The sequence below is a fragment of the Marmota marmota genome, unplaced genomic scaffold (assembly GCF_001458135.2).
Source record: "Marmota marmota marmota unplaced genomic scaffold, marMar, whole genome shotgun sequence".
Lineage (NCBI taxonomy): Eukaryota > Metazoa > Chordata > Mammalia > Rodentia > Sciuridae > Marmota > Marmota marmota.
The window spans coordinates 8193751-8210222 of NW_026000206.1; the positions used below are offsets into that span (position 1 = coordinate 8193751).

At 50.0% G+C, this 16472-nt stretch overlaps 1 protein-coding gene and 1 non-coding gene across 9 annotated transcripts in view; one reads left to right on the forward strand and one right to left on the reverse strand.

Moving 5' to 3' along the window:
- Positions 1 to 16472, reverse strand: part of CUNH10orf90 (chromosome unknown C10orf90 homolog) — a 278495-nt gene that overhangs the window by 133502 nt on the left and 128521 nt on the right. The gene's annotated exons all lie outside the window — the stretch shown is intronic.
- LOC125612757 lies at positions 6137 to 6240 on the forward strand. Its single transcript, XR_007343232.1, has one exon. It is a non-coding gene; the product is annotated as a U6 spliceosomal RNA (small nuclear RNA).

The following is a 16472-nucleotide window of genomic DNA, read 5'->3' on the forward strand; positions in this document are numbered from 1 at the left end:
CCCCCCCCCGGCAGCGGGCTCCAAATCCAGGTGTGTGAGTCCATCCTGTGCGCTTTTCTTGGAAGAGGGGGAGAAACAGTGAGCCCTCTCCTGACACCTTTCTTCTGTTTTTATTTTCTAGATGTCCAATCATCTGACCACACAAGAATTCATATCTTTAATCACCAAAAGAACAGAAAGTGGATATTGGGAGGAAAACGCGCCCTGTCCTCCAGCCAGGCGGCCCAGCGCAGTGTGATTTAAGCACCCATCAGGGCGGTGCCCACCCCCACCTGAGCTCTCCTGGGTTCTCACAGTCCTGCCTCCTCCTGTAGCAGACCTGTCACTGTGCCCCTTTCAGCACCAGGTCACCGGCTCAGCTGGTGTGTGAGCTGGTCCTTGGGAGGGAAGCCGTCACCAACTCAAGGGTGTGCCTATTCTCGGTGGCATTTCTAAGGTGGTTTTAAGCAGGCTGTCGAAACTGAGTGAAATGAAGGAGCTTGCTGGGACATGTTCCCGTCTCTGGCACAGGATGGGTGAGACCTGGGGGAGCAAGCCTCTTGGTTTTTCTTTCTTCTTTCCCTCCCTCCTTTCCTCTCTTCCTTTCTCTCTTTTGCTTCCTTCCCTCTCTCCATCTCCTCCCTCCCCACCGCCTCTCTCTTCCACACACACAGGAAGGATCTGCTGGTTCAGGAGGTCACCTGTCCCCTCCCGGCACACCTTCCTGTGAGTATCCGGGCTGCAAACCCCTCACTGCCATAACCTACAAACCTGAACGCATTCTGCTGGGGACACAGCCTCCGCTTCAGCCTGCCTGGCGTTTCCCCAGTCCTGGCTCCTTCTGGAAAGGTCTCCCCTGTGCGGGAAGCAGAGACCCCGTGTGCTGGAGGTAAGAATGCTGGAGTTCCACTGTTGAAAGACAAACTTGGCAACCTCCCAGAGAGCTTCACGGATGGAAGGGCAGACCCCAGGAGAGACGGGGGCAGCGGCTGGGCAGGACTGGGGCACTCTGTTCAGAGACCGAGGGACGCCGTTCCCATGTGCCTGCCCCAAGTCTGGTCGGTTTTGAAGTGCTTCACCCACAGCCGCACACACAATTAGGTGTATTAGACAAATTGGTAACGGGGGATTTGGACACTAATCCCTGACAATTGTTAATATTAATTAAATTGCTTCCTCCTCTCATTACGCAGCAAACACTATTTCACTAAGGGAAGGGAAGAGAGTTTGGTGGGTGGCGTTTGGTTTTTGGTCTCCTGCAGGAAGGCACTCACTGGGTTGGTAGGAGACCACCTTTGACCCTGTGAAGCCAGAAGGAGGCGAGCAAGCCCTGCCCTTCCCTCCGCTTCGTCATTCGCTGTCCTTCCTAGCACACTGTAAGTTCTAAGATGTACATATCTATCTTTCTCTCAAGAATTTTATTGTAGGCCACTGCAGTTAAATGACTTAGGCAGAGAGGGTTCAGTAAAGTGGACAGGCTCCTGTGCATGCGTGTGCGTGCGTGTGTGCAGGTGGTGCTTGGCCAAGAGGTCTCCAGGTGGCCCATGGGCTGGGGCAGCAGCTGAGCCCCGCTGCCCAGGCTGCGCAGGTCTGGCTGCCGGGAGAGGCTACGGAAAGCCTCCAGGGCAAGGGTGCCATGTGCTCTCTTGGCCAGTCAGATGGCAACGTCCCTGCACCTACCGTGTGCAGAAGCCTTGCTGTGTGCAGAGACGAGGGTCTCAGGGACAAACACAGGCTGTGAGAAGGTCAGGGTAACCCACGGCTGAGCAAGGGAAGCCAACCACAAGCGACACAGAGGAGCGGCCCCAGCCCCGCCCCAGGAGCCAGGGCTCTTTCAAACTGCACTGAAGATACCACGCCATCTCCGCTCAGATGGAAACTTCTGATTGCACTACAGACCAAGACGGAATGTGTGTGTGCACACGAGTGTGTGTGCCCTCAGGCATCTGTCTGGGCATGTGTGTGCAAGTGTATGTGTATGCAAGTATATTCCACAGAATGATAAGACAGAAGAGAGGGCCTGAGACAGTGTGTGTGTGTGTGTGTGTGTGTGTGTGTGTGTGTGTGTGTGTGTGATGGAGCTGGGAGGCAGAGAGACAGAGGCTGCGTTTCCCCGGACATGTGTGTATATGTGTGTGAGTTTCCTCAGGATTGTGTGTGTATACATGCCTGCACCCTCGCATGTGTGTGTGTTTGCATGCCCGTGCAGGCATGAGTGTGTGTGTGGTGGGTGTTTCCCCAGGTGCGCATGTGTGGGGTCTCCTCAGGCACAGGTTTGAGTGAGGGCAGCTTTACTTTGATTGAGGGACACCAGGGACAGGACTGTGTTGTCTTGGTCTTAATCTTTCCCAGAGCGTCTTATGTGATGCTTCACCTCAAACAATCACTTTTCCAGCCTCTGGTTGTTTTTGGTACTTAAGCACCGATTATCGCGCTCGACTTACCTGGCTTAAATTACTTGACTTGAATAAGGTGACTTCTCTGGTGACACCCCAAAATTCAGGTATCAGATGAGGTCTCTTGCTCAAAGGTTGCCCCCACGCTCACTCTCTAGCCTGGACCCCAAAGAACCCCAAGTCGCCTTCCTGGAATGATGGATCAAGGCTGAGACCCAGGATGCTGAGGTCACGTGGCCTGTCACCGTGGGTGTGGCATTCCTTGTGCTTGCTGGTGTGCTAGGGAGCAAACCAGCACAGGAGGCTCTGCCCTGACCACTGGCTCATCTACTGCTGACTCAACTCCAAATGCGGCCCAGGGCTTGGAGGTTGACCACTGCCAGGCCAGAGCCTCACTAGGAAAGGGCGGGGACGTTCAAGCAGCCACTCTCCACCTGCTGTGGGAGGGTCCTCTTGAAACCAGCACCTCCCAAGGGGGCCCGGGATCCAGCTCCAGGAAGAGGGTTCCTCAACCCTCCGCTCATTCCTCAGTGCGAGCCCTTCTGAACAATCCCGTCTCCAAACAGAGACGTGGTGTGATCTCAACACCTCTTCCTGGGCTGTGAGCTACAGTTGGGGTGCTGGGTGCCACCAGGAAATTCTTCCCTTAACCAGGGGAAGCCGTCCCAACAGAGCCACTGTGAGTCTAGGGACAGGGTTCTAGTCACTGATGCTGGCAATGGCGGGGGGGGGGTGCTATTGCTCTGAGCATCCAAGGAAACCTTACCTCATTCCCACAGGGAGAGTGGAGATTCACTGAGACCCCAAGATCACCCAGCTGGGAAGGGGCTCAGCCTGGATCTCAACAGCTAAGCAGTCCTCTGGGAACACCTCAGGGCCCAGAGCACCGGCCCTTAGATGAGAGCCGTGCGTGCCCAGGGACACTCAGAGCAGGGTCTGCTTTCCTCGCCTGCACAGAGCCCACATCAACAAATGTGTTTGAAATGCCATCTGGAAGTGCATACGTCTCCTGGTAGAGGCAACTGAACTTAACAGCAAGACGGGCCTTCTGAGTGGCAGTGTGTCACAGCTAGCTTGCGGGGTCTTGGTTGTCCTTAGTTCCACAAAGAGAAATAATGAGGCAGGGGGACAGGTCTCTGCCTTGATGAAGAATAGTGGTATCTATTCACCCTGTTGCTGAAATATATCCCTAGAGGGTAGTTTTCAAATACCAGAAAAACACATGGGTGATGGGAATATGGGTGATGCAGTTCCACAGAATGACAAGACAGAAGAGAGGGCCTGAGTGTGTGTGTGTGTGTGTGTGTGTCTGTGTGTGTCTGTGTGTGTGAGATGGAGCTGGGAGGCAGAGAGACAGAGGTGGGAGGAGAGGGCAGTTGGGGAGGGCTCCATCCTGGAGGTGAGAACTGGAAGCCACCCAGGTAGTCCGATGTCATAGGTGAATAGTAAGCTGGTGAGCTGCTCAAGTCCCCCAGGACTCAGTTTCCTAGGAAAGGGGCTAACGGTTGCCCTTGGCTCCCAGGCCAGCGGGGAGACAGAGTGTGTCCGAACACACAGCGCTGAAAACAGCCCAACTCCCTGTCACTCTTAGATGTATCAACCCTTTGTGTCTAGGGAAGGGGTCTTACATAACTTCCAGGCCTAACAGCCCTCCCAGGGGTGTTGCTGAACCAGCAGGAAAGTTAGGATTTGGGGGATGTGGTGCAGGTGAGGAAGGAGCGGCCATCAAAGACAACTTGACTTTGGAGATTGATGCAGGGCAGGGAAGACACCTGAGCTCACCCAGAGTGCGTGGGCACAGAGCCAGAGAGGTGCGGGCTGGACCCCCTGGAGAAGGGACGCTGCTGCTGCAGGACCCAGGCACAGCTCTCTCCATGCTCAGCTCCTTCAGGCTCCTCCAGAAGCACAGATTTGGAGAAATCATGTGGCCACGAATCCTCTGGTGGCCACCTGAGCCTGACCTTCTGCCCGACTGGCCCTTGGAACTTCTGCGTCTCCCGAGCATCACCTGAGAGCCCTCTCCTGAACCACGTTCCAGACAAGGAAGGGAGGGAGGAAGGGCCCCCCCCCGCCCCCGGTAATTCCTCCCGTGTTTTTGTCTGAATGGTTTGCCTATCTTGGCTCCTCAATTTCTTTCTCAGACTTGATCTTTAGTTGAAGGGAAAAAAATACGATCCCATATGAATGTGTTTTTCCAAAAGATAGAGTGGAAATTGCTCAAGCTTCTGCACACTAGAAGATGACCCAGGGACCCAGAATCGCACACGTGGGCACTAGGTCTTCCCCGCCCCAGACCACCACCAAATTGGAGGGGAATTTTTCCCCTAGGAAGTCACAGACATTGGTTTTTACCACTTCTCTCAACATCCTAAGGGTCAGACAAGCTGAAGCTCTGCTAATAGGCGCAGATCTTACTGGGGTAATAATTTACCAATACTTTCCTACGAGCTACACCAAGCTTGAATGTCTATAGCCACATGGATCTGTTTTAATAAGAGCTGACAGTTTAATCAGGTGAGATACGGCCCGTGTTCACGATAGAGCATTTTTCCACTAATGGGATTTGGGCCCCGAGCCCCTGCAGGGAGTGTAGGCATTTCACTCCCCCGTGCACTTTCGAATGGGTGCCACACGAGGAAGTCTCAGGGAACAGCTGTAACTAGCTGCAGAAGATAACTACCACAACACAGATCACTCACTCCCAGGACTCAATCCTCACTGAGAATGTTCCAATTCAGACAAACACGTCCTCTGTGTCTTCAGTCACACAAGTCACCTAATGGTCACTTCTAGCCCTGTGAGGAGAGAAACAAAACTTCACTCTGAAAACGGCTTCTTAGATTCTAAGGAGAGCCAGAGTTGGACCAAAAGTCATGAATACGAGTGATTTCCACCCTCCAAGGAGCACACGCTTCAGGGTGACAAGCCGAAGACCACGTGAAGCTGGTCCCAGTGCTAGCTCAGGGCCCTCAGCTGAGAGGCACCAATCTGGGCCTGGGGGGAGCTGCAGACCAAAACCCTGCAGGCTGCAGAGTGAGTTCCCCGGGACTGGTGGAGAGGAACTGTCCGTGTAGAGCCCTGAGGAGGAGGAGCCTATATAAGTAGACCAGGGAAGACATGAAGAAGAGGGGGAAAGATGGGTGAATCCCCCCACCTTCAGCCCTGGAGAAGGTGCTGACCATCCCATGAAGCCAAGGAGAAGGGTGCGCTCTGAGGTGTCCTGCTGGGGCCTGCAGGGAACCTGTGCTGAGAGATAGAGGTGCTGAGCCGTCCCCAGCAGGGCTGGCACCTGGCACCACCGCCTCTGGCACCCCAGGCTGGAGGCTCAACAAGAGCCTTGGATTTGAAAATCAGCACCCCAGAGTGGAGAAGCAACCAGAGGTCTGGGAAAGGCAGCTCCTCACCGATCAAGAGGCCAGAGAGAGGGTCCAGAGGAAGACCTGAAGGTAACCAACAGGAATTGGATTTGACCACTCAGAAAGACCAAAATGTGATCTTAAAATTCAGAAATCCCACCCATAAATTGAAGGAGAGGGAGACCCAAATTGGTAACCTTGAAATTAAGTGGACGAAGAGCTCATCCGCCACGCAGTTCAGAGACCACGCAGCTGATGTCCCAGCATTTTGTGTCCTGGGGACTCAGGCGTGCTCAAGAGTTCAGCCACAGTGTGTGAGCGATTTTCTACCCAGCAGAATAACTGTTGTGACTGCAAGTGTGATCGTGCCCTTTGAGGTGTGAAACATTAAGAAGATGAGTGACAGAGCTCGCTTTGGCAGCACATAGACTAGAATTGGAATGACACAGAGAACATCAGCAAGGCCCCTGCATGAGGATGACACACCTTCGTGAAGTTTCCATATTTTTACTTTCCTGCTAAGTGAAGTAAGCCAACCCCCAAAACCAAAGGCCGAATGTTCTCTCTGATGTGTGGATGCTAACCCACAGTGAGGGGAGTGGGGAAAATACAAGTTCACTGGATTAGACCAAGGGGAAGGAGGGGAAGGGACGGGGGTGGGAATGGGACAGACAGTAGAATGGATCGGACACACTATCCTGTGTTCATATGTGAATCCAGGACCCGTGTAGCCCACATTTCCTACAACCACAGAATGGGAAGTCACACTCCATGTGTGTACAAGTGTCAATACACATTCTACTATCATGTATAACTAAAAAGAGCAAACAAAAATTTTTTTCAAAGATGAATAATGTCACCCATGTAGATTACAATTTGTATAATAAATCATTTTGATGTTGCAACCCGGTGGGAGAAAACAGTTATGGCCCACTGCCATGGCACCACGGTCAGCGCTGGTCCTCGGGAGTGACAGCCTCCTCCGGCTCTGGAGCACAGCCCTGAAGCTCTCTGAACTTCCTGAGAGGTGTCTCACCTTCCATCCCGGCTCCCTCCTGCCTGGGCCAACCTCCTCAGCACCCCCTGGGTTTGTTCTCCTACAAATCTTCTCACTCTTTACATGGTCAGGCTGCAAATGTTCCAGTCTTTCTGTTCTGCGTCTCTTAATTATAAATCCCAACCTTGAGTCATTCCGCTCCTTTTGTATCTTACTGTGTACAGTCTGAAGCAGTCGCACAGCTCCTCAGGGTTTTCCTTAGAAACTCTTTCCACCAGACATCCTAGTCCATCACTCTTGAAATCTACCTTCCACAGTGCAAGGCCCAGGACGTGGTTTGTTGGGTTCTTGGCAATTGTATAATAAGAATGGCCTTCACTCCCATGTCCCATGCCTTGTTCCTCATTTCTGTTTAAACCTCATTGGAATGCCCTGTCCACTCCATATTTCCAAAATTCTGATCACAACCACTGAAGGGATTGCTGAAGTATCAGACTTTCAGAATCACCTTTAGTTCTCCATTCAGGTCAATCTAGGCTTTTCCTAGCTGTCCCTTCAAATTTGTCCACCTCTACCCATTACCCAATTGCAAAGACACTTCCACATGGTCAGGTATCTGTTGGAGCAACCTCATTTCCCTGTATCGTATTTCTGTCTTAGTCTGTTTTGTGTTGCTGTGACAGAATACCACTGACTGGGCAATTCATAAAGAAAAGAAATTTGCTTCTTGCAGTTTTGGAGGTCAGGAAGTTCAACATCAAGGTGCAGGCCTCTAGCAAGGGCTTTCCCACTGCATCAGCCCATGGTGGAGAGGGAAGGGCAATAAGCAGGACAGAGCAAGGCAGCTGGGGGACCCACTCCCACCACAGTGACACCTGTCCACTCCCGAGGGCCCTCCCAACTGCTGCTGGAGATCAAGGATCCAACACATAAACTCTGGGGGACACATTTCAGCTGTGGCGCCCTTGACCCTTAAGGACTCCACAGGGTGGACATTATCAAGGTGTGCTCTGCCCCACCCAGCTGACGTCTGCACTGATAGGTAAGGTGATGGCGGGTAAGGCCTGACCCTTTACCAGGACTCCAGGCAGTGGCACCCCAGTCTCTAGTGGTCATTGTGCTCTTTACCACCACACACTCAGCATAAAACAAAAGAAAAACTGCCAACTTCACTCAACAGTATTCCTGATGATGCAAGAAAAATTGTTAGATTTTATTCCACAGCTACTCTTGAGTCCTCGCCATCTCACTCCCGGGTGACGAAACGGAAAGTTCACGCAGGTCGCAGCACACTGACTTCTTTGATGAAAAACTCTTGTGGAATGGCTCTCTGATGAGCTACAGCCCTAACTACCTCCCATTTTCATGGACTGTCACTCCGCTGTGGGAGAAGGGGGGCAGACAGACCCCGGGCATCAGACCTGGGTGTCTGGCCAACAGGTTTCCCAAAACAAATAAAAGTGAGCCTGACATTAAAGAAAACGTCTGATACTCTTAGTTGTCAGTGATCCAATTTGAACTTTCAAGTAAAATTAGAATTTTGAAACTTCATGTACACTTCCTGGAGCCTGACAGCTTCTTAGTAATTAGGGACTTTTCTGATGAGTTCGGAAAGATTCATGAATTTTTGTTTTTGTTGTAAAATACAAAGTGTCAACATTTTGGAAATCTTCGTAACTCAGGAAATCAATATTTCCCAAATCACCAATGCAGGGCCTTACCAAATCACACATGGATAAAAGATTCATTCATAGTGTCAGATCTACCAATGGGTTTTAAGGTAACAAATTAAGAGAGTGTCACTAATGTGGCTTCACATTTGATATTACAGCTAACATTTAAGAAGATACCACTTGTCACTTTATGCCAAGTGAAATAAGCCAATCTCTAAAAGACCAGTACTGTACAATTCCACTTACCCAAGGTCCTTAGAGTGGTCAGCACTGTGGAGATAGGAGGAGAGTGGTGGTCACCTGGGCTGGGTGGGAGAGGAAGGGCTCAGTGCTTCGTGGAGACAGTTTCAGTCATACGAGGAGAAAGCACTGGATGGATGGGGAGGGGTTGCCTAGCACCCTAACAGGGGTTACAAAGGCCCATTTCATGTGAACTGCTTTTTACCACCAAAAAAATTAGAAAAAGAAAACACCCCTTATCGAATTTTGGTGTAGTATGAAATAAGAATATCCAAAATTTCCTGAAAAGACAGTCGCACTATCCTTCCTCTTCCAACTACATATGTGTGTGCTGATTTTCTTCATATAATTCAACCCAGGAAACCACTGCTACAGAGTGCAGGAAGAGGCAGATACGAGAACTCAGTTATTTCTGTGATCCAGACATTAAAGAGGTGTGTAGAATTGTCACACAGTGCCAGACGTCTCATGATGTTTGAACAAAAATATTATTATTTTTGATAAAAAGCCTTTTTTCAACTTACATAAAATTTTAACCTGCTTATGATTAATAGCAATAAGTTCACTGCTTTATTTTAAGTGAGCCAATAAATTAATATCCTCATTTTTCTTCATTTAACTCCTACTTCAGATAAATGGATAGATACTGACCACATGAACTCATAAACTGTTTGGGGTCCCCAGTGACTTTAAAGAGGACACAGAACTCCGGGTGACAAACCTAGAGAACATTGGCTTAAAAATTGCTGTCTGCAACTCAGGGCTGTGTGGCCTTGGGCAAGAGTTTTAGTCCTTTCTTCCATTTCAAAATGGGGGTGACAATGACACAGGTCGCCTTAGTCCTTTAGTGCAGCACCTGGTTGACAGTGTGCCATGGGGGAGAGTGGGGGCGGGGCCAGGAGTATCTCCCAGGGCCTGGTGTAGGGTGGTGACCAGGGACCCCTGCGAGGGCAGCATGTGAGTAGAGATCAGAGGGACAGGGTCACAGCAGACACCAGCCATGACAGCCCAGGGATGTGGCTCAGCAGGAGCAAAGGCCCCCACCTGGGCTGAGATGAGGCAGGAGCGGTGTGACGGATGTGAGCTGAGCCCAATTCCATGGATCACATCAGGATCTGCCCACACTTGGCCGGAGCAGCCCTGCCAGGACCACTGACCTCACGTTGACCTCCACCTGTCCAGGCAGTGTCATCCTGGGTCTGCTCCTCCTCAGGCCCTCAAGACCTCCAGCGTCGGGCTGAGAAGAGTCCCCTTCGTCACGTTGAGCATTCTGCCTCTGTTTTCTGTGTGTGTGGCCACCACTCCAGATCCACCCCACCTCTGCCCATCAGGGCCCGGTCCTGGCAGGTTGACCTATAGGGGCCATGTCCATGGGCTCCCCTGCCCCTGGCTTCCCATTGTGTTCACCTGGGGAGGGGACCCTGGGTCAGGTTCAGGAGGGAGGGAATCAGGTATCTGTTCCTGTGCTCCTCTGCTGGCCTCTGGGCTGGCCGAGTCCAGGTGCCAGGGGCTATCCCTCTGTTCCTCCTTGCCTCCCGCCCTCTAGGCTCTGAAACCTGGCCTTCTGTGCCCACCTTTGACAGGAGCCTGGGGGCTGGGGATCATCCCCCAACAGCTTCTAAATGGCCCCATTTTAAACATAAAGTTACGCAGAGTGCGTTCTGTCCCCTGCCAGACCTCAGCCATGGGAAGGCCTCGGGGAGGGCAGGCGCCTCCTTGTGTCCCCCAGGGAGGAGGAGAGGCCCAGAACACAGGGGGCACTCATTAAATGTTCACTGGATGAAAAAAATGGAACATGGATTCTCATTGCAGTTCTCTCCACATATTAAATCAGAAGCTTCAAAACACTTTAGGATGGGAATTAATTGACTCCCCTAGTCATTATTTAATCAATAGCTGTAATCAGACCTCCCCTCACCCAGAGGCACACGCAGGACAAGGCAGCAGTGGGGCAGCACAGAGGAGGCCCATGTGGGAACTCAGCCACAGTCCCCAGATCAGGTCCTGCACCTGGAGGAGCAGGGGGACTTCTCTGGATTCTGTTTTCCTTTCCTTGTTTTCACTTGTCTTTTATTTCTACTGAGGCTATTTTTAAGTATAGCAACTTGAATTAGATGTAATTTACATATAATTCACCCATTTAAAGTGCATAAATCAATGGTTTTTAGTGTTTTCAGTTATTCGACCTTGCCACTATCTGGATGTAGAATATATTCATAACTCCAAAAAGAAGCTTCCTACATCAGCAGGCATTTCCCAATTCCCACTTCCCCCACCCTAGGCAGCACTAAGCTCTTTTCTGGCTCTATGGATTCCCCTACTCTGGACATTTTATAGAAATGGAATCATAAATGTGGAGTCCACTGCCTCCGGCTTCTTTTGCTTTAACGTAATGTTCTTGAGATTCATCCGTGTAGTGGCAGAGGTCAGGACTCCATTCCTTTTTATTGCCAGATAATATTCTATTGTATGAATTGAACTCATTTTATTGATCCATTTATCAGTTGATAGATGTCTGATTCATTCCCACTTCTTGGCTCTTATGAATAATGCCGCTGCGAACATTTGTGTACAAGTTTTATGTGGACATATGTTTTCATTTCTCTTGGGTAGAACTGCCGGGTCACATGGTAACTCCAGGTTTATCCTTTTGAGGAACTGCCAGATGATTTCCCAAAGCAGCTGCCCTATTTACATTCCCACTAGCATTGCCTGAGGATTCGCATTTCCTCGCCCTGCCAGCTCCTGTTGTTATGTGTCTTTTCACTAAGGCTCTCTGCTCATCCTTGCACATTCCTAAGGCAGGGTTTCTACTAGACGAGCTTCCATCCACTCTCTGAACTCCCCACTCTAGGGGCCACATGGTGAAGGGAACCTTCTAGAACTCTTTCCCTAACACCTGACCATTTCTGGAGTTCTCTCTGGGCTCTAAGGACCCAGAGTAGTAGTGGTCCCAAGTAGCACATGTGGAACTCAGACAAATTCTACACACAAATCCTGCATGCTCTAGAGCTGTCCTGTCCAATGTAGTCACCACCAGGCATACGTGATTAGAAAAGCTGAATTAATTAAAAGGAGACTAAATTAAGCATTCAGTTGCTCAGTCACACCAGACACATTTCAAGTGCTCCGTAGTCACACGTGGCTCTTAGCTTCCACACTGGATGAACAGAAGATGAAACACACTTCTGTCATCGTAGAAGTTTCCAGTGGACAACACGGAAAGGACCATAAAGGCACATCATCCGCCTGTGAGCGACACTCATCAGAATGGCTTTGTCTCCAGACCCCTCCACTCGGGTCCCCCATCTCTCCCTCCCCCCCCACACACACACACCCATTTTGCCAGTCATCCAGAGGAGCTCAGAATTCTTGGCGATGCTGGATAAAATGGAGACAGCAGAATTTGTTTGTTTTATTCTTAAAGCAGAAATGCAGAAAATTAGACCTCTGCATTCCCAACAGCACTGTCTGAGGACTCTAGACTTCTCAGGGGACTACAGTGTTTTCTAACAGTTCAACAGCATTTAAGCTACTCCTTTCACTCTTCAGAGTCCAACCACCCAAACCTCAAGGTCTGGAATAAGACACGGTAAACACCTAACATGACCTGTTCTGGGGAGGACTGCCAACACTCATGCATTTCTAAAAAGAGAATGTGCTGCATATGTGCTATTAATAATTAGCAGTCAATTAACACTTTTTTTGCTTCCAGCATGTTGGAAATGTTAACTGAGTCATTTATAGGAGAAAAACTTGCCCTAACAGCAGTTATGGTGTGTTACATACTAAAGCAGAGCCGGCCTTGAGTTCTGGGGGTGGTACCCAGTGAGGCATGCCAAGCGCTGGACTCCACACACCCTTGATCCTTATTATTCAGAAAGCACACTCACTTATACCTTGAACAGAAGGCAAACACCTTCCCATTAGCATCTAAGATATTATGGGCACTAATCTATAAAATTATGATTCTACACTCCTGCCACAAGTCAAATGATATCCAAAGACCAAAGCTACAGATGACCATTTTACTCCACTGACACAAATGTTTTCAATTACAAACTCAAATCTGAAAAACTGTATGCAGCAACTTAAAAGTCAGATTCTACACAGAGATTTTTTTTTCCCCATTTAGATTACTATACACAAATGAGCTCTGGCCAGGGCTGGTTTTTAAAAAGCAACCAGCAACTTCTTCAAAACAGGATAGATCAAATTCACAAGGAACCACCTTTCCCCCCTCCAGAGGAAGCTGGGAGACCAAGGGCTCTGTGGACACTGGTGTCACTCCTCCTCGTCCTTCAAGATCCATTTTCTATTCTCCATGAATACAGAGGGCCACCTGTTCCCAGCACCCTCTCCTCTCCCTGGGTTGCAGGTAGGACGTCAGGAAAAGGCAGTGCAGTAGCACAGCACGTTCCAGGGAAGGTGTGAAATGTGAAGGGACAGAGTGAGACCACAGCGATCACTACACGGAGCACCCGGGACACCCCTGGTCCAAGTCAAGGGCTTATCATCCCTGCCTTACCGACAAAGCCACAGAGATCGAACAACTCACCCAAGGCCACCAGGGTAGGACAGGAATGAAAGCCCTGTGACATCATGTCTTTGCTCCATGCACTCAGAGACAGGCATACGAAAGCCCATGGAAGTGTGTATCTCTTCCTGCTGAATCTGGAAGCTAAGCGAAGTCAGGTTACCTCTGCCCTCCCCGGCTGTGGGCTGAGGTTGTCACGCAGGTCGAGATGGGGAGCCAGGCATCCCGCTGAAGAGACCAGCCAACCCATGCTGAGGGTGCTCCTCAGTGAGGCCAAATCCCCCCGTGGCCTCCTGCCCTTGGCTCGGGCTTTCAACACCAGAGAAGGTTCATGAAACCGGAGGGGTGACAGTGAATGGAAAGGACATCACTAGGGGACCTCAGTGCCATCCTTCTAATAGGTGTGACAGAACTAGAAGGAACAGCAGCATCAGCGTCACACTGTGACAGCATCCGAGAGTATCTGTGGAACACAGCAGGAGCAACACCCCTTCCTCTCTGCCAGCTCCTGGGCTCAGCTGAGTGTCAGCTGGCACTCGGACAGTGTCAGGCAACACGTGCTCATTCCTCATGCCTGTGCATTGCGGGATGCTTCTTCGGCTCTGGCTGGGTTGACTGAGGCTAGGTGGTCAAGGATGGCCTCCCTGAAATGCCTGGTCCGCAGCTGGGATGCTGGGCTTCTCCGCATGTGCTCAGCTGAGACCCTCCAGAAGGCCAGCCTGGGCTTAGTGGCACAGAGGTTCTCAGAAAAGGCCAACTCAGAGGGGCTTCTCACACTTCTGCTTACTTCTTATTTGCTAATGTCCCTCTGGCCAAAGCAAGTCACATGGTCCAGCACAGGGGCAGGTGGGAGGAACTACCCAGGGGTATAGCTACAAGGCATCAACCAGCTGCTGTTTCTATAACAATCCATCCTTGGTTTGTGCGGTCCTGGGACCATAAATCAGAAAAGTCCCTCTCTTCTGTTGAATGTTGTATGAAGAAGACTGCGATAGTGCTATAATCCCAATTATTATACTTATTAGTAATATTTCATAACATGACATCAGAAAACTTCATCTTGATAAAAGATGCCTTTGGAGCAAGGCTGTAAAAATATAAACTCTAAATAAAATGACCTGATTCAGCTCATACTTTTAATTTCCATATATTTTACTGGCTAATTTCAAATCCCTATGTTCTAATACCCTTAAGTTTCCTTCAGTTATTCAGCAAATGTCTTTTTCTAGCACCTGAGATATATAAGACATTGTAGAGACCAAAGATGGAGTAAGAGATATGATTTCTGTCCCTCTAGAGAGACAAAGTCTGTATTTAGAACACTACGAAACTTGCCCGGAACAGAAAGAAAGGCACACAGAAGGTGAGAGAGAGAGAGAGACAGAGAGAAAGAGAGAGAAAAATCCAATGGCTCCAGGTCAGGCTCTGCACACCTACAAGGATACCCCATGGTTAAAGTGTCATGAAATCCCTACGCACTTTCCACCCAGTTCTAATGTGACCATGTGCCAGGGCCTTCCCAACAGGCTGCCACCATCTCTACTGGCGTCCAAGATCTTGGCATCAGCGATAGGAGCCTTCTGAGGTCCTGCACTGTTAATCAGGAAGTGTGTCTGGGATGGCCAGATGTGAGGCTGATCGACATCTCTGCACACAAACGAGCACTGTGTCTGCTGGACCACTGGCCAATAACATGCCCGGTACCCCTGGCCGCTGGTGTTGTGGTCGACAGGTTCCTGCTCCTTCTCTCTGTGTGGACTTGTCTTCTGAGAGTTTTCTCTAACCTAGGGGTGGGACAAACTACTTCTGCAAGTAGGCATCCAGATGTGTTAGCCTCACACATAAACCAGGGACTTTTGCACTTATTAATCAAGCCTTTGTCTCCACCTGGGCTTCCTTCCTTTCCTGCAGGGCCCTCTTCCAACACACAGCAGGTGAGCCATGTCCAGCAGCCCCAGGGGAGTGGTCTTTGGGACTCACCTAAGGAATCTGATGAATGTAGGGGTAGTAGGTAGGGGAGAAGTGTGCCAGTTAGTCCTCAAATATGATTCCACCCACCCCCTGAATCCGCCAGAGATCCCTGTCGTGGCTGGTGTGTGTCCATGTAAGAGGTGGAGGCTGAGCTGGGCCATGGAAGAGTTTAAGAGAAGAAAGGCCTAGGCAAAGGCACTAAGGACAGCCAGGCAAAAATCACCCGGAGCCCCCAGCACCCTCCTGGCCAGCAGCATGGTGACGCTTTGTCCACTAACTTGACTCTGAGGTCAGAAGTAAGGCTTTCGGGTATGTGAGCCTCGTCTTCCTGGTCTTTACAATCCATCTCCTTAATTGATAGCTAGTCACAGTTTAAGCCAAGCTTGTGGCCATTTATGCTACTGGAAGAGCAAAACCTTTTGATCCTTGCCCTTTATTAGTCGGATCCTAACTGAATCTGAGGCAGAAAGAAAAATAGCAGCAAATCTCCTCTCCTGGACCCAGTGACCTTCAGTGTCCTTGCAAAGTAGAGCCTGCAACACTGACAGGGACCTACCTTCTTGCTTCCTGCACCTCCCCTGTTCTACTCGCTGATTTAATCTAACACGGATGACAACATCCACGGGGCACAAAAATCCCTGGACTGTATTTCTACTAAATCTATCAGAAAACCAAACCAACTCAATTTCTGCCTTTAGAAACTTCCTCCAGATTCTCATAACCCAAAGAGACATGAAATAAAAAACACACCATGCCCAGTTAAAAACTGCCAATTTCTCTCCATGTGCTGGGCCAATTATCTTTGACCTGATCTCCTCTTTAGCTTCCCCAAACCACTCTAGCTACCAACCCCCAACTGAGAAAATTTCAAGGGTTTGGTCTAATTTGGTCTCCAACCAGAGAGTGCCAAAAGACCAGCACTTGATCCTTTCCCCGGGGCACCAGTGAGAAGAATATTCTACTTACGAACTAGCAAAAATAAGCATCATGGTGAGTCAAGTGTCTCAGGGCAAGACACCACCACCCACCTGAGTATCATTGTAAGATACTGTGACATCCTACCCATCATGCCTGGCTTGGACCCAAACAACTGGACTGAGCCATCCTGGCTTGGGGTCTTAGACTACTCTAACCCAGAGCCATCTTCTTAGCAGGTGTGTACATCACGGGGGAGTATTCAGTCTTTGGGCATGCACCTCAGATACACAAAACTCCCCAATCAATTCTCTGCAGGAGAAGCATTCTCCCACACTCTACCTCATTTGCTAGGGAGGCTTCTCAGGTCTTTGCTATGCAAGAGTTCTGTGTCCCGGGCTCCTCTCT